The sequence below is a fragment of the Rattus norvegicus genome, chromosome 6, assembly GCF_021556685.1.
Source record: "Rattus norvegicus strain SHRSP/BbbUtx chromosome 6, alternate assembly SHRSP_T2T, whole genome shotgun sequence".
In the NCBI taxonomy this organism is placed as follows: domain Eukaryota; kingdom Metazoa; phylum Chordata; class Mammalia; order Rodentia; family Muridae; genus Rattus; species Rattus norvegicus.
Genome location: NC_141539.1, coordinates 16,800,675 through 16,823,991, shown reverse-complemented (window position 1 = coordinate 16,823,991; position 23,317 = coordinate 16,800,675). Strand labels below are relative to the sequence as shown.

The 23,317-nt window shown below is 49.4% G+C and overlaps 1 long non-coding RNA gene across 3 annotated transcripts in view; it reads right to left on the bottom strand.

The window, feature by feature from the left end:
- Positions 1-479: 479 nt before the first annotated feature.
- Positions 480-23,317, bottom strand: part of LOC134479092 (uncharacterized) — a 96,680-nt gene continuing 73,842 nt past the window's right edge. Inside the window, exons 1-5 of one of the 3 annotated variants that reach the window (XR_015622711.1) lie at positions 5,421-6,138; positions 4,885-5,070; positions 3,637-4,081; positions 2,420-2,481; positions 480-708 (exon numbers count right to left, since the gene is read on the bottom strand). This is a non-coding gene — a long non-coding RNA (uncharacterized LOC134479092). Of the gene's footprint in view, positions 709-2,402; positions 2,653-3,005; positions 4,082-4,884; positions 5,071-5,420; positions 7,457-23,317 lie in introns of those variants that run through there. The other 2 variants (XR_015622710.1, XR_015622709.1) reach the window with 2 other exon arrangements.

Sequence of the window (23,317 nt, the reverse complement as noted above, 5' to 3'; positions counted from 1 at the left end):
TAGGCCTTCAAAGCCTGGAGAACCGCTGCCCACATCCCAGTCCTAAAGCCATAATGAGGATTTGCTATGGAAGCAGGTCTACCTCCAGGTATTGGAGAGTCTGTTCTAGCTTGTCCATTGCGCCCTAGCACAGTATCCCCAAACAGGGGCTTAGAGCAATGGCAACCAACTCTCTTGGGTATGGGTTGGAGTGACTGGGCTGGCCTCACTCCAGGGTCTTGAGTTTGCAGTCAGGGACAGGAGAAACTCTGGGGCTTCTCTATTCACATATTGGGGGCTCCACCAAGGATGGGTGGCTGTGGCTTTCTCCTGTGGCAATTGAAGAATCCCAGTGTGATTGTCGTAACAGAAGCCACCAGAAGCTACGTGAGCTTTCCCATGAGATTGGAAGTCACCATGTCACTTAGCTACATTTAGAGAACCTCTGGTGTACCCAGATCCACATCCAAGTTGAAAAGAAGAGAACAGGCAAGGCATGGTTTCTTTCCTTTTTTTTTTTTTATTATGTGTGATGTGTGTTTATGTGCGGGGGCAGGGGCACCACTTTTATGTGTGTGCCCAACCCAAGAATATGGCATCAGATCCTCTGGGGCTGGAGTTATGGGCAGTGTCGAGCTGTGCAACGAGAGTACACACCTTTAGTCTCAGCACTTCCTGAGGTCAAGGCCAGCCAGAGCTGCACAGTGAGAACCTGTCCTTAAAATTAATCTAGGTAAACAAACAAATAAGAGGTTAATATGCGCCGGCCACAGAGCTAGAGACGGACAAAACTGAGATTGGAACCCAAATATACCTTGCTACAGGTTCCTATCTTTAAATGGCTTCTTAGTTCCTAGCGCTGGTGCTGGGCTACACTTTGTACACACTAGGTATGCACCCCGAAGAGTCATACCCAAGTCCCACACAGCCTTCTGAAGTTACAGACGCAGATGTCCTACATGATGTCCCCTGAAATGAGACAGTCATGGCTGACTCATATCTATCCGGCTTCCTCCCAGAAAACCAGAATGGCTCACATGAGGGTACAGTCCTCCTCTGGTGACTGTGGCTGCCTGGCTGTGAAAAGAAGTGGTGAGACCCGTTCTCACAGCATTCTGCCTCCTTGGTCTTTCTTCCTGTGTCATCAGTCCTCTGGGGGTGATTTCCAGTTACTGTCACCATCGCCCACAGGCCCCGCCTTGTCACCCCCAGAGACCGTGACTGTTCTCCCTCAGTGAGTTTTGTTCCCATGGGAGAGGGAAGGGTGTCTGTCAGACTAGGGGTAGAGCATTGTGATGGAGTGCATGTTGAGCATGTATTTGGCCATGGGCTCCAGCCCAGCACTGGCATGGGAGTGGGCTCAGGAGCAGGCTTCCTCTAAAGCCACCATATATCCTGCATATCAGATATGTACACCACGATTCGGAATTAGAGTAATAAAGTAGTAATGAAGTAATTTTATGCTTGGGGGTCACCACAACATGAGGAACTGTGTTAAAAGGCCACAGCTTTAGGAAGGTTGAGAACTGCTGCTCTAAAGCCCGCAAGTTGGTCACCAGAAGGTTCTGACGGAGCACTTGGGAGGCTGAGGCAGGAGGATCAAAGCCAACCTCTACACGAGACTCTGCTTTGAGACAGAAGACGAATCATCCACGAAACAAGTGGCTTGCGGTCCAGGCCACCATGAGTGATGTTATGTGGCCTGTGCCTGCACAGAGGGGCCTGACCACAGACGGGACTGGAGCGAGGCCTGAAACCACCCCAGCCTCACCCTCCACCGCCAGGCACTTTTGTCCTGATGAGAGGCTATGTCTGCCCCAGGGAAAACACTGCTTTCTCCAGTTTGCCCACCCAGAAAGGGGGCTCATTTCTCTCGCTCAATGAAGATACCATATTCTGAGCAGCAGCAGGGGAGGACCACAAAGTAACGAAGTAACACGCGAACCCACTTCACAGCACAAGCCATAGAAATCAACCTGACAAACCATAATAACGTAGTTATTAAATTTCCAGGGGGGAATTGAACAACTGAGCCCCTGCAAAGGCAGCCGCCGTGGCAGGTCTAAGGAGCAACACATCTCTCCTCACTAGAGCATTCCCATTAAAGCAAACATGCGAGCATTTCCCAGGCTCTACCTCGGGTCAACATTCTACGTCTGGAGATGAAGAATCTTGGGGCAGGGGCAATAACACAGTACACAGCAAAAGCCAGCGAGCCTGGTGTGTGCACTGAATGAGAGACACTGCCTGATGCAAGGTAGAAATGAGGCTCCCACCTGAGGTTCTTCTCTCCTTCACATGTGTGATGTGGTATGTAGACAGACACGCATGCACATGCCTGTACACACATGTGCACGTGTGCATGCACACACACACACACACAGGCACACACAATACTCAAGGCAATACTGTTTCTTTTGTTTCACTTCATTACTCATACCTGACGGCCTCTGCACAGTGCTTTAGAGGTGAATGACTGCTCTTGTCTTCGGTGACAGCCCTCTAAGGAGAAGAATGCGAATTTGAGTCTCCGAGTACTAACAACACTGTTCCCCTAGAGCTTTGGGGAGTGGCAAATGTCTCCTGTAGCTGCATCTGGAGGGAGGGATAAGATGGCTGAACACCCATGAATCTCCTCTGCGAGTGGTCACGTCAGGCTGGCCTCTGAGGATTCTGTGGGGAAACCATCTATGACCTGGTGGCCTTCCTGGAGACACAAATCCTAAACAAGTCATGGAATGACTGTCACCAGTCTTAGAGCACTGCACAGCTCACAGTTGGAGCCTTTACTCCGGGGACCACCCTGACACCCATGGGGAGTTCTTTCACAAAGCTTGTCCTGGAATTCTCATGCTATTCAATCCCGGCCTTCTCCTCCTCCAGGAAGTCCTCTCTGACCACCTCCTGCTGATCTCTCTCCCTTCTGGGAAGTACAAATCCCATTTAATTATATCTATTTTTCCTCCCTCTCCCTCTCCATCTCCCTCTTCTCCTTCTTCTTTTTCTTTGTTTTGTTTGTTTTGTTTCTGAGACCAGGTTCTACTATGGATGGCCTGGAACTCATTACATAGATCCGGCTGGCCTTGAACTTACAGAGATCTTGCCTGCTTCTGCCTCCAGGGTGCTGTAACTAGTTGCAGGCTGGGCTAATTAGATCTCCTTATGTCTAATGCTAGTATGTGCATGTGCATGTGTATGCTAGCCCTTATTATTTTCCCTAAATCACCTTGAAACCACAGTAAAGGGAACTATCTCTAGTCTTTTTTTTTTTAATTACATTTACTTATTTATTGTGTGCATGCGTGCCGTGTGAAGAGAGAACAACTCTGAGGACCTAGCTCTTCCCTTCTACCATGTGGATCCCAGGGATCAAACTGATCATCAGGTTTGGCCACCTTTACCCACCGAGCCATCGCCCAGCCCAACATGGCGCCTTTCAACACTTGATGTGGCAGACTCTTAGAAGTCTAGAGAAGAGGGGCCTAGAGATGAGTTGGCAGTTAGGTAGGCTGCCGTTTTTTCAGGGTTAGGTTCCCAGCACCAACATCGGGCAGCCTTCGCCTCTAACTCCATCTCCTGGCTTGCTCTACATCCTCAAGTGAAGGATATGGCCGACACACAGAAGTGCTCTTATGAAGCGGGGAGGGGCGGGCGTACCTCCATCCTGGGTGACTTCTTGAGGACTGTCCTGCCTGTTCCGGCCATCTCTTCAGTTTGGAGTGAAGTCTGGAGGTGGTAGCACACACCTTTAATCTCGGCACTCTGGATATAAAGGTGGATAGATCTCGGAGCCAGCCTGGTTCATCTACAGAATGAGTTTTAGAACAGCCAGGCATGCCTGGGAAAGCCACTGAGAAACCTTGTCTGGGAAAGCAGCAACAACAACAGGAATGGAATGGTTGGAGTAAAACGAAACAGAGCAGTTGTACTATGAACCACTCTGGTTGCTCTGGCTGGTTTCGTGTGTCAACTTAACACAAACTAGCATCATCAGAGGGGAGAGAGAAATGTCTCCACAAGCTCTGGCTGTACAGCTGTGATCTGTGGGGGAAGGCCCAGCACACTGTGGGTGGGGCCATCCCTGGGCTGGTGGTCCCGGGTTCTATAAGAGAGCAGACAAAACAAGCCATGAGGAGCAAGCCAGTAAGCAGCATCCCTCCAGGGCCTCTACATCGGCTCCTGCCTCCTGGTTTCTGGGCATGCCTGTGAGGGGTTGTCTTAATTAGGTTAGCTGAGGTGGGCAGACCCACTCTAACAGTGGGTGACACTATTCACTATGCTTGGATCTTTGCTTAAAAGGGAGAAGCTAGGTTGGGTTAGTGGTAGCACACTTCTTTAATCCCAGCACTCAGGTCAGAGGCAGAAGGATCTCTGTGATTTTTGAGGCCCAGCCTGATCTAAAGAGTGAGCTCCAGGCCAGTCAAGGCTATACAGAGAAACCTTGTCACAAAAAAAAAGAAAAGAAGAAAGGAAAAGGAAAGGGGAAAGCTGGCTAACTCGAGCACTTGTTACTCTCTGCCTCCAGAGTGTGGGTGCCGAATGTCCAGCCACCTCATGCTCCTGCCTCCAGGAGCTCCCCACAACAAATTGTACTTCAGAACAAGCCCTTTCTTCCTCAAGTTGCTTCTGTCCAGATATTTTAGGAAAAGTCACTAAGCCAACATCCGAGAATGTGATCTCAAACCTGTTTGTGTGGTTGCTTAACTTAGGGCTGGGGGTCTGGCTGGTAAATGGATAAGGGGGTATTCCTTTAAATAAACGAATAAATCAATAAGTAAGGGTGTTTGTGGGGAACCACACAGAGTGCTGTTGAAGGTCTGCACCCTGAGGGCCAAACAAAACAGGGAGCTGAGGCTAAAATCCTTCTTAGAAGGCCAGGGGTATAGCTCAGGGAGCGGTGCTTACCTGGCATGAGCAAAGTCCTGGGTTCGATTCCCAGCACCGCACTCAGAGACAACAGCAGCAGCAATGACAACCACACAATTCATTGTGGGGGTGAGGGAGAAGGATTTGTCTGTGGCTGGTGAAAAGTTAGCAACCACAGTCACATACAGAGTCTTTGGAGCTCAGGTATTAAAATCACCTGCTCTCCTAAAAGCAAACACAAACAAACAAACAAACAAACAAACAAACCTACAGTGAGATTCCGTGTCACAACAGTTAAAACAGCTGAACTCAAAACCATTGACAATGCCAAGTGCTGACCCGGATGTAGAGTAACTGGAACGCCGATACACTTCCCATGCGCTGTGAGGCGCACAGAGTATAGATGCTAAAGAAAGGAAGCCAGCTGCTTTCTCTTACAAGCCTGCCCGGTGACCCAGCGACTGCACTTCTAGGTATTGACCCAAAAGACACACATGAAAATATGTGTACAAAATGATCACAGTGGCTTTTCTTACAATGACCACAATTTGTACGCGGTCTCAGTGTCCACTAACCTGCAGGTGAGCTGTTTAAGGAAACCAACTCTGCATATACGCCGTCCGGATTTCAGTGAGAAGTCGGAGATGAAGCAGCACACGCTGCAGGCTCCCGTGGGTCTTCGATCCACAGCTACATGAAATTTAAGGGATGTGTCACCCTCCGGAGAACCTGGGAGGGTGGGGCTCGTAGGAGGATTCAGGGAGTGTTCTGGACTGGTGATTGTCCGTCAATGTGCTGCGGATGACACAGGGCATGTATGTGGCAAAAGTCACACAGGGGAGCTGTGTGAGAAAGGCCTTCGAGAAGGTTCACCAGCCTTCTGTTGCTGCTGAGCCTGAATATCTCCCAGGCCCCGCACGGTAGAAAGTGAAAACAGACTCCTACAAGTGGGGTCCTCTGACCTCCATCCACTTGTGCACACAAAAGAATCATAAATTTCAATGCTTTTCAAACTTTAGTTTATACATTTTGTTTGACTATTCCACCCTAGCTTTTTAAAAACTGTGTCTGTGGTGCTTAAAAGACACTCTATACCGACGAAGACAGAAGTCCTCTGAGTGTGGCCCAGGAATCTGCACTCTGACCAGGCTTCTAGCTTTAGAGCCCCTAAGGTCCAGGTCCCTAGGGGTGACAACCACTCACCCCTCCCCCACTTCGGCCCGGGACACTTCCAACTGGGCAGGCCTGGCATCCCCCACCCACCCCAACTCCAAGCTCCCAACCCCTCTGCCTAGTCGCCCCTAGCAACCAAGAAAGGACTTGCAAATCCTCAAAGTGCAGCCGCCCGGGGAGGGGCGGCGCAGTGTCAGCGAGACAAGGACACATCCAAAACGCTGGGTAATTGCTGGGCTGCTAATGCGCGGCCCTTTGTGCGTCGGCGCGGAGCCGGCGGCCGCGCTCCCAAGCCCAGGCCTTTCAGGGCGCGCAGGGGGCCGGACAGCCGCGCTCCCGCGCTCCGCGGCGCATAATTAATCGGCCTTCACCGAGTCGGGGACAAAGGCGCCCATTCACCCCGCCGCTCCTCCCTCCCCGGGATATTGTTATTGCGGAAAAACTGCAGCCAGCTGGGCCGCAGGGCAACGTCAGTGCCATGGGAGAACGGACCGCAGCAAGGAGACCCGAGTTCCCTCTTCTCCAGAACCCCCCAGAGGGATCAGGGCGTCCAGGAGCCAGGGTGGGCAGGATGCATGGTCCCTTCTGCAGGCTGCCGGACCCTGAAAGCCTCGAGGTTTCTGTCGGGGTTGGGGGGAGCTGGAGCTATGGAACTGGGAGTGGCACGTGCCTCTGATGGCTTGTAGGAGAGCTTAGATGGACTTGCCTGCTCAGCCTAGAGCCCTACTTGTGTCAGGCCCTCCATGACACCAAGAAGAATGAGTCTGTAGTTAAAAGTCAGGGCCGCCCCTCGAGGAATGTTGTGGGGAACTTGCCTGGGTCCACCGTGCCCTTATCAAATCTAGAGACATCTCAGGGGATGAAAGCGCTTGCTTTTAAATCTGGAGACCTCTCTGCTCAATCCATGTAATTTTTATTAAACGTGGAAGGAGAGACCTCCACCTGTGTGTGATTCCCAGTCAAACACTCTCCCCAGCCCACGGTAAGAATAAACAAAATTATTTTTGAAGTGAAGTGGTAGTCTGGTCATCTGTGTGTATTTTCTTGTTCTCCGAGCCCTCGGAAGCTCTCTGAGAGCAGCTGCTAAAGGGGCCCAGTGCTCCACCCCAGTTCAGGGGTGAGAAGACAGTTTACAGAGGTGAACTGGCTGGCCCTTGATCACAGAGCAGGGCTGGCACCAGACCCTGGGCATTCTGGTTGTGTCAAAAGCAGGGCAGAAGAGTGTAGAAGCTACTAGAGAAGGAGGCTCCGGCCTTCCTCAAGCCTAAGCCCTCCCTGACTTTAAAGTCCTGGACCAAGTGTCTTATAAAACCCTGACCTCTCCTCGTCCTGTACTCTGGCGTGTTCTGTTCATGGGTCCTCTGGGGGTTCCCCTGCCAGCTCCATCAGGGGTGTCTTTGAGACCAGGCCCGAAAGTTTCATGGCTGTGTCAAGTCCACTGCCTACCAAACAAACCTCAGGCATGGTTGGCCACGGCAACACTCTCACCATTCAGAGGCCTCGGCCTGAGGGCTCTATTCCTCTTCAAAGTCCAGTGTTCCCCCAGGCCCAGCAGAGGCCCAGGTCCCAGGCTGGCAAGGCTGGACTTCACCTTTCCCACTCAACCCAAGGCATTAGGCACCAGGCCATTCCACCTCCTCCTCAAAGCAGCAACAGTTGTGACAAGCCGCCATGGCTTTCCAAAACCTCAGTGTTCTGAACAGCTCCCAGAACAAGCAGGGGGTTTCCAAAACCCTGCTTGCCCAGCCCAGCTCAGCCCGGCCCTGCCCAGCCCAGCCCAGCCCAACCCAGCCCATCTCCTTGAGACATTCTGTCCCTCAGCTGTGCTCTGGAAAATGTTTCCTTTGCCTTAGACTTCCAGTCTTGAGCAGGACCACAGGACAATGAGCCAGACCGCCACAGAGCCTCAATCTTCCTGGCAAGACGGATATGGGGAACCTTCGTTGTTAGCTAAGGACCCCATTCTGCCCTCCAAGGCACAGATGGTGCCCAACCAAACTGATTCTGTAGCCCACATACCATGCTAGACACTGGCAAGCCAATACCATACGACAGTCACATCTGTGGCTGGGAAAATGCACAGAAAATTCTAGAACAAAGTGGAGGGAAACAAAATGTAACAGAGGCCCAGCCAGGTCCCTAAGAACACAGACCAGCTGTCCATCAGAAAACAAACTCAAGCAGGACTCCTGAGGTCAACACAGTTCTGACAAGACTTAGGGATTAGGCATCCACCAGTGGCCAGCACACCAGCACAGCATCATCATACAAAAGGATAGCCTAGCTGACTCCCACAACGTAAGCTTTATTTACAACCTAGAATAGCCCACCAGTGTCTGGGATAAGGCTTAACCGAAAGGAAAGCAAACTGTATTAAAGAAGATCCTTGAAAATATCCCCCGAAGTAATTAAAGCGAAAAGGTCAAGGTGTCTAACTTTTCCTCAGACGTTTTCGGAAGCATAAATAATGGGTAAATCTGGGGAAAGGCTCTTCAGTGATCCCTTGTGCTAGCCTTGGAGGCTTCTGACACAACCTGGGCACGCCATGCGCACCGCAGCACCGGCATTCCCACACTCAGGCACTGCACCCACTCTCCTGTTCCCTGCAACCCCATCCCCTAACACGTTCCCCTAAGAAGCACCTGTCTTCCACCAAAGCACTTTATGAATCCCAAACTAGTTTGACAATTCTTAAGGGAATGCCCTGTGTTCCTGGTCTCCAAATCTCAGGTCAGCTAGCATCATGCCTTGTGAACATTGAATATTCCCTAAACCTAGAATCCAGTCATTTGCCATGGATTCCAGTGCTGAGGGAAGGAGGGCAGGAGGGAGGGAGCAGGGTAGGTAGGGGTAAGAAGGACAGAGAAATGATCAACAGGGAGACTGAATTGAGAAAAACAGGAGAAAACAAACTAACAACAGGTGTGGTGATGATAACTCCAGGACTCAGGATGTGAAGGCGGAAGGATAAAAAATGAAGGGTAGGCCTTAGCTACATAGCAAGTTAGAGGCAGCCTGAGCTACAAGAGAACTGTACTCAAAAAATAAAAAATGTCAAAAGGAAAGCTAGTGAAGCCCATGTAGATTTTACAGTCTACATGTCAGCACTACATGCCATCACTACATGTCAATACTTCATGTCAGCACTATACATCAGTACTACACAGGTACCACACACTCAGGCCAGAGCCTAGCTTTAGCCAAGTTAGTTAGTGAACGAGCAGTCAGGCCCACTTACAGAGCCCCACAGTCTGAATCTTCAACAGGTTCGGAAATCTCACGCACACACTTCTTAGCCCTTGCCTGAGTATTCAAGGGGATGACTATTGTTTCCTCGGAGAGATGAATGAGATAGGAAGGAGCCTTGCTTGCCCCTGCCTTCACCTGGCTGTGCTCACAGCTTGGGAGAAACCCTGACCCACCGGTGAACCCTCAGTAGACTCTAACTACACAAGGAAAGAAACTGCATTGTCTCCCTCTGGCACTTAGCAGAGTCGCTGACACACAGCTGGCACTGAGTCCTGAGTTGGGTTGAGGTGAGCAGTTGTCCTCACCAGGGCACACCCAGAAGCCCTTCTTTAGCTCCCACCTCAGAGCAGGCCCTTCTTGCTATGGCTTGGAGAAAGGTCATGGTCTGCTCTGTGGCTGGTGTAGCATGCCCCATGTTGGGATGGGGTCCTCTCCTGGTCCTGGGCATAGGAACCCCTCTGGAAGAGCAGCTCTGCTCAAGCACGTCTGGTGGAGGCAAGACCTTCTGTAAGTGTTTTTGGTTAAAATCATGGTTGCTCCATCCCTCCCAGCTTCCAGTGCTTGAGCCATGAATGTCAGCTGTCAACAAACCACCCTGGTTTGGGTATTTTATTATGGTGATCTTAAAGGGACTAAGAAACAGAGGAGTCTGACCACACTTTAGGGGAGACACCCAAAGCTTCTCCCCTCTTAGCCTCTGTCCTATCCCTCTGTCCCCTAAGGGGCAGTCACCACCTGAGCCTCTGGGACAGTGGAGCACATGTCCAGTACTTTCATCCAGCATAGAACGCTAGGCATTCTGGTGGAGAGCTCCTCCTTCTCCCCTCCCCCTTTCTTTTCTTCCTCTCTCCTCTTCACTCTGCCCCTCCCCCATCTTCTAGCTCTAAGAGCTTCCTAAGTGACAACTTTGTCCTCAGGCCCCTGCTGAAGCCTTTCTGGATGACTGGCTCCCGCCTTCCCAACCCTCACCCCACCCCCCCGCCATTCCTGTTTTCGAACAGCTTTCTAAATACAGCCAAACTTCCCCTTTCTGTCCAGAGGGCCTACAGAGTAGCTGCAGCAGGCCAGGGCCTCAGCAAAGGTTCTCTCGTAAAGTTTGGCTGAGACCCACACCCTCTAGCCCTGGCCAGTTTCCCCACACTGGTTCTGGAAGAAACCATGCCCTCCAAAAGCAGTCCCCTAGCCTCTTGTCCAGAGAAGGGCAGAATCCACAGACTACTCACTGGGGGTCCAGGATGACTGGGTTGTAGAGGACGGCAGACCAGGGAACCTGCTTCAGCCTGTCCCTACCCTACCCCCTACCCCTACATCCCTGCCCCTGCCCCCTACCCCCTACCTCTGCCTCACTGCCCCTGCCCCTGCCCCTGCCCAGGTGGTTACCCAGTCCTTTTAAAACCCTCTTGTTTCTGGAATGATGGGAGAGTTTAGTAGATTTTCCTGGCCCCTTCTCTTTCTTGGTCATTTCTCCCCAAGGTGCTCTTGTCCAATGACTGGAGAAATGGGGTTTGGCCAGGGACACTCCACTACCTGAGGGTAGTCACCAGTCTAGGTTCGTGCACTGTACCCAGTGTTCTTTCTGTGGTACTCTTCCCTCAGGAAAGCAGTTCTCTCAACCCTGGCCACAGATGACTGGGGAGATGTTACAGCAGCATCCCCAGCCTGTCCTCAGGCACGATTCACATCAAAGAAGTTCAGTCTGTCTGGGAAATGACCAGGCTACCTTGACTGAGCTGGTCAGAGGTGAAGGCCGTTGTAGAGGCTCCTAGAGGGTAAGACAGTGCTGCAAGCCAAAGGTAACACACTCTGTTGAGTGAGGGTTTGGAGCTATGGAAAGAGCCCTAGTAAGAAATACATGTCTGCTGTGAGGGCCGAGGTGGGCCTGGTTATTTGCCACCTAGCCATGGAGGCCCAGAAGCCCCCCGCCCCCTAAGAATGAGGCACGAGGCCAGCCTTCTGGCTGTGGTCAGCAGGGAGGACCTTGTAGGGATTGAGAAGGGTAAAATAGAGAAGGGAAACCCAAGTGGGGCAGAGGCTGTGAGGGAGATCAGGGCAAGAGGAAGGAGACAGGATGAAGGAGACTGTGAATGGCATGTGGACACCAGAATCCCTCCATCCTCTCTCCCTGTGTCTCCCCTTTATCAATCACTCCTGGAAAAAAAAAGCACTCTGCTAGCAGGACACAGGACACAGGATACATGATACATCACCTGTCAGGATCCAGGACATGTTCCACCTCCAAGCCTGAGAGACCTGCTTCCCCTCTGAGCCAAAAGCCCCCATATACATCCTGCAGCAATGCTGCCAGACACACCCACCTCAGTACACGACAACTACGGTCTCATAATTATTGAAGCACAATAATTTGACCATCCCTGGACCAAACAGAATATTAAATCAGATTCCAGAGACACCAGGCATCATGTCAGGGGACCCAGATGATGTCAGGGGACCCAGATGCTGCTGTTGTTGACTCTGGTGGAGCCCTCTGTCCCATGCCTCTTTCTTAGCTCATCTGCCCTCTGCCAAGACATCCTGGCAAGGGAGGAAGGCCAAGGACTCTGCTGCTAGCCAGCTCTGCAGCTGTTCCATCACCTATTCAGTGAGTGGACAGACATGATAAAGGAGGACTATACACAGCACACCAGACTATACCAGTCATCTCAACTCTACAAGGACTGCCCTTGGCAAACCTATAGAAGATTTAACCTCCATAGAAAATATATGGGAAGTGTAGCTCAGGGGGCAGAACATTTGACTAGCATGTTTACCTGAGACACCGTAGGAAGAGAGGGAGGTAGAGGCAGAGAGAGAACTGAGCAGTGGGTGTGTGCAGATTATCAGATTATTAGCGCCAAAGGGATGCGTGCAACTATGGAGGAAGCTCACCCAAGAGGCCACCATCATAAAGTGAGAGCAGGGAAAGACGGGGACACCAGGAATGCTGGTTCTCAGTCAGGAGGCTTTTATCTTCCTCCCTTCAGAGGACATTTGACATCACCAGACTACATTTCTGGTGGTCTCCATGGGGGCTGCAGCTACTCACACAGTAAGAGAGATCAGGAAGGCTGTTTAATGTGTTATACTGCACAGGAAAGCCCCAAGCTGGCTGGCTTTGAAAAGTCAACTGTGTAAAGTGAAGAGACTGTGGCCTAGCTAAATGGATAAATAGATACTGCACCATGTTAGACAATTAAAAATTTAAAGGAGGGATGGGGTGGCAAGATGATTATCAGGTAAAGGAGCTTGCTGCCAAACCTGATGACCTAAGTTCAGTCCCACAGAACAGGAGAGAACTGATCCTCAAAAGTTGTCCTCTGACTACACACACAAACACACACACACACACACACACACACACACACACACACACACACACACACACACACCTTTGCATCATATGCCTCTACATACAAAGCAAACTTGTTTGGTTTTTTGAGACAGGGTTTCTCTGCATAGCCCTGGCTGTCCTGAAATTCACTATGTAGACCAGGCTGGCCTTGAACTCACAGAGATCCTCCTACCTCTGCCTCTCAAGTACTGGGATCAGAGGCATATGCCACCATACCCAGGGTTTTATTTAAAAAAGAGGGAGTCTTGCCTGGGCAGTGATGAAGGTACATGAGGAACTAAGGCATAAAATTAATTAAAATGAATGAAATGAAAGAGCAGCCATAGCAGCTCTTTCAGAAGACCATGGTATGTGCCGTTGCTGTCCTTGGGTCCATGGCTGCTCGTCTTGAGCCATCTCAACTTCTTCTGCTCTTTGCCCCAGTATCTATCTGGGGCCTCAGGCCTGCCTGAGGGAGCTCTGTCTCACCCGGAGAGGGAGGAACAGTTAGTATGCAGCTTAGCAGCTGCCTCTGCAACCAGATGGAGGGCAGGGGCGGACAGAGAGGTACTCAGAAAGAAGAAGGGTGTCTGGGGTGACTGGGAAGAGGAAGAGAAAGGATGCTGCAAGTTTCAGTGTTTCACAATGTAACAAAAATACCAGACAGCCTGGGGGCCACAGGGACAACTTCAGGTTGAGCAACAGCTGTACTACTGTTTCTAATCCACGGAAAATTCCTTTTTTGTTAGACCCCCTGCTTCAGCGACAGACCCTTCATTACCACGATAGTGATGGAGAAAGAGACATTTGTCCTGTAGTCACCAGGCCCCTCCTTGTTTTCCCACACATCCAGGCCAATGCTCCACCCTGTCTAAGTTTCTTGGGATGTAGATCACTGTTTACGGACCCCCACTCTGGCTTCACTGGACTCTCAAACAGCAACAGGATGCAAAAGCACCACTAAAAGGATGTATGTGTCTGGCCAGCGTCTGGAAAAAAAAAGTCATCTCCCTCAAATGACAACCCACATGGTCCTCTAAGAGTCTTAAGGTGGACATCAAGTTTGCCTGTAGTTTCCTGGCAACCCAGATGAAGACAAAGTAGTTGGGCATCAGCCTCACAAGTATTGGGCCTGCACATCAGAATTCCCTACCCCCAATTTGTCAGCAGATGCAGCATTTTGCTGGAAACCAGAGCCTAAAATGTCTTGTGCTCACGGTCTGAGGAGAGACCATCTGGAGAAGAGCATCCCAAAGAGTACACTACTGGAGGACTGGACTCCCCAAGTCATCAGGGAGGGGTGGATAAGGACTCGGTGATGACCAAGAACAGCTCAGTTTCCTGATCCTCTGACTGGCTGGGGATAAGCATCTGGAAGAATGGATGGAATGTGTGGCCTTTAAATGACCCCCCCCCCTTTGAACTATACTTCTCTCAACTGAGCTTTTGATAAAACTCAAGTGGCAGGAGGCAGTTGGAGGGTGTACCCGTGATGATGGTCTGGCATGGGTGCCCCGGAATGAGGCGAGGGTGGAGCCATGGGATCCTAGCACCTGACGAGGCATCATTCACGAGTTAGCTAGTCACAGACTCCCCGAAAGGCCCAGAGCGTTGTGCTCTGGTGCTGTGTCTAGAAGAAGCAGAAGCAAGCTGGAGACCCCATGGGGACTGTGGGTCCGCACCCAGATCTGAGCTCCCACTTCACTTTGGATTGTCAGGAGGGTAAAAATAAATAAATAAACAAACAACAACAAAAAAAAAAAACACCCTGATTTTACTCAGTGCCCAGACACTATGCCACTGTCCCCAGTTAATCTTCACAAGCAAGCTGCTAGCCAAATACTGTGCTTGTGTTCGTTTCTCGGAGAGCAAACCGAGGCTTGAGCAGTTTGGCCAGGTACAAATCAACTGAGAAGGGCGAAGACTAGGCTGCCCGCTCAAATCTGTTTGATTCCAAAGATCACATCCACAGACCCACATCCTTTTAAGGGATACCTGTGAGACCCTGATACAGAAGAGGTGAAGCCTGTCAGAAAAGAGACAGGGTAGTTAATTCTCAACATGAGACAGAACTCAGAACTCTCAAGAAAAAAGTGACAGGGGGGGAGGGGGTTGGAAGACACAAAAGTCCCTCTCCCACTTGTCCTTTCTGGTCCCAGGACTCAGAGATTCAGAGAGAGCAGAGCCACAAGGTCAGAGCCAGAAGTGCCTGAGTCCTGTCTAGAAGAAGGCTGCCTTCCCAGTCAAAGCATTTCGGAGCACCCTAGGTTTTTGAGAAATTATGCTATAATTATTATTATTAATGTAATAATAACAACAACAACAACAACAATAATAATAATAATGATAAATTGGTGTGTTATGGTTTGGGTAAGAAGTGTCTCCCTAAAAAGACTTGGTCCCCAAAGCTGTGTTCAGAGGTGGGACTTTCAGGAAGTGGTTGAATCTTGACGGTGCTGACCTCAATGGACTCCTCCATTGATGGAGTCCTACATGAACGAACGACCTGTGGAGATGGTAGGAACTGTGGAGCTGAAGCTTATCTATGAAGACGCTGTTGAAGGTGTCTCAGCCTCTTCCTCTGTCTTTCTCTCACGCCTGGCTGTGCAGATGAGCAACTCCCGTCCATCCTCTCTGCCTTGTCATAGACCTAAAGGCAAGGGAGCCACCATGCGCTCCCTGCAGGGCATCCTCCCAAAGGGTCTCCCTTTCATGGAACATCTGAGTCTTCCCCTAATTGCTCCTCAGATCTGTCACTTCGAGAACTCTTCCTGACTTTCTGGACTAGGTGGCGGGCATTTTGCTACGGCACACAGTACTGCTGTGCTATGCTTGCTTACATATGGTGCCATGAGGGTGTGGCTCCCTCACAGGAGTGGGCCTGTGTCCACTCTGCTTGCATAATGCCCAGAGTCTTAGACTTTGTCCAACACACAGCAGAACCCACTCGAGAAAGAACACAGGTATCTGAAGACTAGAACTGAACTCTAAGTCATCATGGTCACCGAAAATTGTTGTGGAGCTCAGAGCACAGACAGTTCTTAGCTTAGGGATTTTCAACAATATGCTTTCCATAGGAATCATGCTTCAAGGTTTGAATTGGCTTGTTCTGGCCACCACAATTGCCCCTGGGTGATTGCTATGAAGATACTCTCCACGATGCTAATTGATAGTAGATAGTACTGAGCCACCACTACCTGTCAGCTTGTGATTGGATAGGGGTGTGTGTGTGTCTGTGTGTGTGTGTGTGTGTGTGTGTGAAGTGTGAAGAGTGTGTGAGAGTGTGTGAAAAGTGTATGAGAGTGTGTATGTGTGTGTGTGAAGAGTGAGAGTGTGTATGTGTGTGTGAAGAGTGTGTGAAGAGTGTGAGAGTGTGTGTGTGAAGAGTGTGTGAGAGTGTGTATGTGTGTGAAGAATGTGTGAGAGTGTGTGTGTGAAGAGTGTGTGAGAGTGTGTGTGAAGAGTGTGTGAGAGTGTGTATGTGTGTGAAGAATGTGTGAGAGTGTGTGTGTGAAGAATGTGTGAGAGTGTGTATGTGTGTGTGTGAAGAGTGTGTGAGAGTGTGTATGTGTGTGTGTGAAGAGTGAGAGTGTGTGTGTGTGAAGAGTGAGAGTGTGTATGTGTGTGTGTGAAGAGTGTGTGAAGAGTGTGAGAGTGTGTGTGAAGAGTGTGTGAGAGAGTGTGTGTGTGTGAAGAGTGAGAGTGTGTATGTGTGTGTGAAAAGTGTGTGAGAGTGTGTATGTGTGTGTGTGTGAAGAGTGAGAGTGTGTATGTGTGTGTGTGAAGAGTGTGTGAGAGTGTGTATGTGTGTGAAGAATGTGTGAGAGTGTGTGTGTGAAGAGTGTGTGAGAGTGTGTATGTGTGTGTGAAGAGTGTGTGAGTGTGTGTGTGTGAAGAGTGTGTGAGAGTGTGTGTGTGTGAAGAGTGTGTGAGAGTTGTATGTGTGTGTGTGTGAAGAGTGAGAGTGTGTGTGTGAAGAGTGAGAGTGTGTATGTGTGTGTGTGAAGAGTGTGTGAAGAGTGTGAGTGTGTGTGTGAAGAGTGTGTGTGTGTGAAGAGTGTGAGAGTGTGTATGTGTATGTGTGTGAAGAATGTGTGAGAGTGTGTGTGTGTATGTGTGTGAAGAGTGAGAGTGTGTATGTGTATGTGTGAAGAGTATGTGAGAGAGTGTGTGTGTGTGAAGAGTGAGAGTGTGTATGTGTGTGTGTGAAGAGTGTGTGAGAGTATGTATGTGTGTGTGAAGAATGTGTGAGAGTGTGTATGTGTGTGTGAAGAGTGTGTATATGTGTGTGTGTGTGTGTGTGAGAGAGAGAGAGAGAGAGAGAGAGAGAGAGAGAGAGAGAGAGAGAGAGAGAGAGAGAAATTGTCTCAGCAATTGTGGAGGCCAGCAATTCGAAACTTGCAGGGCTAATATCTGTTTAGTACAAAGTAACAGGCTGTTACAGAACCAGGGAGGGCTGACATCTCAGTCTGAAAGCTGTCTGACGGGAGACTTCTCTCATTTGGGGTTAACCTTCTGTTCCAGTCAATCCTCCCACTTACTAGATAAGCCCCACCCACATTTTGCAGAGAACTCTGCTTGGAAAGGTTTAAATGTTAATCCTATTAAAAACACCTTTATAGAAACGGCCAAGATATTTGACTGAATATCTGGGTATCCAGTGACCCTGTCAAGTTTGACATACAAGGCAGAGCTGCACAGGAATCATATAAGAGTGCAGACGTGACGGAGACTTAATAAGAATCGAAGACCAGTGAACCACTGAGCACCAGCATAGCATGGGGGTTAGTCACTTGCTCATTCCAAGGCATTTATCAAGCGTCTATGACAGGATTCTCCATTCTTATTACTGTGTAACAAACCACTCCTAAACCTAATGGCTTAAAATAACACGGCTTTATTTGCTTATGGTTTTATAGGTCAATAATTTGGGAAGGGCTCGGCTTGGTGTTCATTCCGTTTCCGGCCAAGTAGCCACTTGTGCATTCGAGATAGCTTGAAAGGCCCACAAAGGCCACAGCGAATGAGCTCGTGCCCACACTATGTGCTGGGTGATCTCATGAGTCTACACCTTAGCCTTTCAGAATGGTGGCTGTCTTCCCTGAGAACATTCCAGAAAAACAGCTATGAGGAGAGGCAAGGCTTATCAGAACTATTCCCGGCCATCGTTGTCATGTTACTAAGAGCAAGTCACATGCTCATGGAGGAATAGAACTATACAATATACAAGACATTTGTATGGAAAGGTGTGGTTCGCTGGAGGCCCTATGGAGCTGTCTACCCCAAGATACAAGGGACTCCATCCTTCCTCCTGTTCCCCAAGGATCCTGGTCCTACCACCCATGCAGTAAACAAGCCCACCAAGTGTCCCTAACATGTTCATAGTCTGTGAGAGCAGATTGTGATGAGGACACAGTATTCACAGCTTATCACTTCTTCATGCATTTGTCTGGTTTTCCTTCAAAATATTGATTTAACTTAATTTTTGTGACAGATTCTTTCTTTTGATTTCTGTTGTTTTGAGGGTTTATTTTCCAGGCAAGGATTCTCTGTGTAGCCCTGGCTGTCCTGGAATTGAACTCAGAAATCTGTCTGCCTCTGCCTCCTGAGAGTACCAGAATTAAAGGCATGTACCACCATACCCAGCGTAATTTAATGTTATTACTGTTGTTTCTAGGCACATGTGTGGTGGCTCATGTATGGTAGTGCATGTGTGGTGGCTCATGTTGGTGGCTCATGTGTGGTGGCTCATGTGGTGGCTCATGTGTGGTGGCTCATGTGTGGTGGCTCATGTGTGGTGGTGCACATGTGTGGTGGCTCATGTGTGGTGGCTCATGTGTGGTGGCTCATGTGTAGTGGTGCACATGTGTGGTGGCTCATGTGTGGTGGCTCATGTGTGGTGGCTCATGTTGATGGCTCATGTGTGGTGGCTCATGTGTGGTGGCTCATGTGTGGTGGTGCACATGTGTGGTGGTGCACATGTGTGGTGGTGCACATGTGTGGTGGCTCATGTGTGGTGGCTCATGTGTGGGGGCTCATGTGGTGGTGCACATGTGTGGTGGCTCATGTGTGGTGGCTCATGTGTGGGGGCTCATGTGGTGGTGCACATGTGGTGGCTCATATCACATGTGTTGAGGCCAGAGGACAGCATCAGCTCTCTCTCCAGTTCTGCCTGTGAACAGTTGTCTCACCTGCCGAGCTGTCTCACTAGGCTTCAGTATAACTCTCTAAAGAGAACTGGTACTACACATATGTACTTGTGGGAGAATACCTAGAGATTAAATGTTCTGAGTGCTGCTTCGGAAAATAAAAAAGCTGGCGGTGGTGATGGCACACACCTTTGATCCCAGCAGGCAGGAGGCAGAGGCAGGCAGATCTCTGTGAGTTCCACATCAACCTGGTCTACAGAGTTACAGGAAAGCCAGGGCTACACAGAGAGACAAAAAAAAAAAAAAAAAAAAAAAAAAAAAAAAAAAAAAAGTCAAAATAATAGAAAGTGTCAAAAAAATAAAAAAATAAAAACAAACAAAAAAGAGGAAACTGGATTCTGCTTCCTGCTGGGAGGAGGCAGAAGGAAGAGGAAGTTTAGGAAAGAGGCAGGAGGCACAGATTTCCAGAAACTTCCTCATAGCTCCCTCCTCGTTACAGCTCGTCCCTTCGGGGCCAAACCCAGCTCTGCCTTGCCCACAGTTTCCTCCTTCCATTCCTCCCTCTCCCTCTGGCCTGCCCTGGTTAGGTGTATGGTGGGCTGGAGGCTTTCTCTCCTCCATGCCCCAGGTCCCAGCCTCAGGGACACTAGGCAGGTTGCTGAGAATTGGCCATTTTCTCAACACAGCAGGATGAGGAGGTTGAAAGGCCCAGCTTAGCTGAGGAACCAGCACAGCAGGCTGGCCGGTCTGGGGGAAGGCACTTTCAGCACCCACACACTGATCCATGCCTCGGGCCCCCTCTGCTCCCCTTCATATTTCAGCATGAACAGCATCCACCACCCCTGCCACCACTCTGAACCTCTAGGCCTCCCTCTCAAGTAGGCCTCTTACCCCAGCATGCACAGCTGCCCCTCCTCCTCACAGAGGAGTTCTGGGAAGAGAACGCAGAGCTCCATGAGTTTGGATAAGAGTGTGTGTGTGTGTGTGTGTGTGTGTGTGTGCGCGCGTGTGTGTGCACATGTGTGTGTGTAAGTTTGTGTGTGTATGTTTTTGTATGTGTGTTTGTATGTGTGTTTGTGTGAGTGAGTAGGAGTATGTGTGTGTATACGTATGTGTGTTTGTGTGTGTATGTGTGTGTGAGAGAGTGAGGAGTGTGTGTGCACGTGTGTTTGTGTGTGTATGTTTTTGTGTGTGTGTGTTTATGTGTGTGTGTTTGTGTATGTGTGTGTGTGTGAGTGAGTAGGAGTGTGTGTGTGCATGTGTGTGTTTATGTGTGTGTGTAAGTTTGTGTGTGTATGTTTTTGTGTGTGTGTGTGTGAGTGAGTAGGAGTATGTGTGTGTACACGTGTGTGTGTTTATGTGTGTGTATGTTTGTGTGTGTGAGTGAGTAGGAGTGTGTGTGTGCACGTGTGTGTGTTTGTGTGTGTGTTTGTGTGTGTATGTGTGTGTATGTTTTTGTGTGTGTGTGTTTATGTGTGTGTGTTTGTGTGTGTGTATGTGTGAGTGAGTAGAAGTGGGTGTTTGTGTGTGTATATGTGTGTTTATATATATGTGTCTATTTATGTGCATGAGTATGTATCGTGCGTATAGGTCTTGTTGCTAACCTTTACCTGCGAGTCTGCACTTCCTGCCCATGTGTAGGGAGCATCTACAATAGTAACAGACACAGATCACTTTAGACTTGTTGCACACCTTTTAAAAAGCTTACACGTCACAGCTGCAGAACAACACCAGTTCAGTGTTGCTCGAGGGCAGATGACATAGTTAATGGAAGGTAATGGTGCTTGCTGCACAAGCCTGATACCCCGAGTGGGAACCTGTCATCTTCCTAAAAGCTGGATATGGTGGCTCAAGTCTGAGATCTCCGAACTCCTCTGATGACATGGGAAGCAGGGATAGAGAATCACCTGGAAGTTTGTGGGCCTCGCCCTAGAGAATAAAAAGCAGGAGGAGAAACCAGATGAACGGAGGGTGAGAACTGACTCCCAACAGTCATCCTCTGGCCAGCACCTCTGGGTAAAGGTGCCTGCCGCCAAGCCTGATGACCTGAGTTCAATTCCTGGAACCCATATGATGGAAAGAGAGACCAAGCCCCTCTCAAGCTGTCCACTCACGTCTACAGAGTGTCACATGCATGCACGTGCACACACACATGTACACATACATACACATGTGTACACACACAAACATACAAACACACACAAATATACTCAAAAACACAAACACACACACAAATACTCAAAAACACAAACACACACATATACACACAGACAAACACACACTAAATTAAAAATAAATAAATTGTAAAGTATTAATCAATAAGCACCTGGGTAGACAGGGGCTGGAGAGATGGCTCAGGGGATAAAATCACCAGCTGCTCTTGCAAAGGACGTGGGTTCAATTCCAGCACCCATGTGGCAGCTCACAAACACATATAGTGCCAATCTCAGGGGATTTCAGGCCTTCTAGGTTCTATAAGCATGCATACATGTAGTATATAGACATGCATGCTGGCCAAACACCCATACATATAAAATTAAAATAAAGATGAAAACCTTTAAAGAGAAACACTGCAGTACTCTCAGAGCTGGCTCTCTGCTTAGAGGTCTGTGTCTCATTGCTTTGACATTCCTGATTCCGTTCTCCATGTTTGAAACCTTACTCAGAGAAGGACCCACATTTCTCCTTAGATCCCACGAGGTCCAGAATACACGGAGGTCAAATTCTAGGTTTGTATGGACAGCATACAAAGAAAGCCACACCCCTCTGAAAGTGTCCCCTGCTAGCTTTGCACTTCTGATGTTCTCAGGGACAAGCCTTGAGAGCTGGGGACTATGATGTAACCCTGCTCTCTTGGAACGAATGTGCACTCAATCTACGACTACAGTATGGCTCAGTATTTGCAAACCAGGCCAGTCTGCTTCCAGAGACTCCGGGAGCTACCCTAACCACTGCTTGGGTTCATAGAGCTAGACTATGTGGACCCACCAGGCACACACAGTGAGCCTCAGTGTGAACCACACCCAACATGAGCCCCAGGAGACACAGTCAACAAGTACAAACTGATGGGGTGACCTGGGTTGGCTGTCTGTCTGTCCACTTCTGCATCAAACCCTTACCTCACTTAAGTGTGGGCAAGGAAGCTGTGAGGAACCCTGCAAGGATTTGTAGCAAATAATAAATAACTTTTTAACATGAATATCTCCCAAGTAATATTCGAGATACATCTATACTGAAAAAAAATTGTGTGATGTCTGTCAGAAGCCTACTCCTTAGGGGCTGCACCAGGCAAAAACCCTACGGAACCAGAAAAACATAGGGAATAACTAAGAACCACTGAACTCAAAACCATTGACAGCGCCAAGCGCTGACACGGACATAGGGTAACTGGAACCCCGATACACTTCCCATGCGCTGTGAGGTGCACAGAGATGCTTGAGAAAGGAGGCCAGCTGCTTTCTCTTACAAGGAACTGCCAGCCAGGTGTGGAGGGATACACCTTTAATCCCAACGGAGTTCAAGGCTAGCCTGGTCTACTGAGTGAATTCCATGACAGCTGGGGCCACAACCAGAGAAACCCTGTCTTGAAAAACAAAGCAAAACAAAAGTAAAGAATCAGAAAGCGAAGGAAGGAAGGAAGGAAGGAAGGAAGGAAGGAAGGAAGGAAGGAAGGAGAGAGAGAGAGAGAGAGAGAGAGAGAGAGAGAGAGAGACAGAGAGAGAGAGAGAGAAAAGAGTAAAGGATGCTTCCCAGACCAACACAGCCTCTGAGCCCAGTGCTCCTTGGGGACAGGCCTGTGTGACATCCATGGACCCCTTCATTCCACTGGCATGCCCGCAAGACCTACAACTCTGTCAGAAAGGACCCAATGGCCAGTCCCTCAGCCACACACACAGCACATGTGGACATCCCCTCACTGAGGGAAGTGAGGCCATCAGATGGTTAGACGCACACACCAAACCATCCCATGAAGGCGAGATCTGGGCCCACAAGCCCACACCAATACCCACGATGAGCTTGCCCACAGCCCCACCCAGTTGTACACTTGTCTCACACACACATGCCCAAACAGATCACGAACTGCAGTCACCTACCTACACACACTGACACACACAGTCCCTTAAGGTGACAGGAACTCAGCCAACCCTAGACAGGCCGCACCTGCAGTTTACATCCTGAACCCAAGTGCCTGAAATGTTTCTGGGGCCCATCTCTCCCAACTGCCATACCTCAGGGCTCCCAGAGAAAGGGCCTCATTTTCACTCTACGCTAAAGCAGTAGGTTTGCTTAAAACTTCATTCTAGGAACTGAAATGGCAACTGTGATGATTATAACACTAGACTACATATTTTATATATTATATTATATTATATTATATTATATCCACATTTGCCAGCATGTATTGAGCACCAGCTACACACACACACACACACACACACACAACTTTGCAGCATTTGACCCCAGGGCTGGCCCCAGAACATTCCCTGACCCACAATGCCATGGGATAGATCCAAGGATATTGGGCCTTTCCCGTGTCTCAGGTACATGCACACTCCTGGCCCCCAGGAGATGC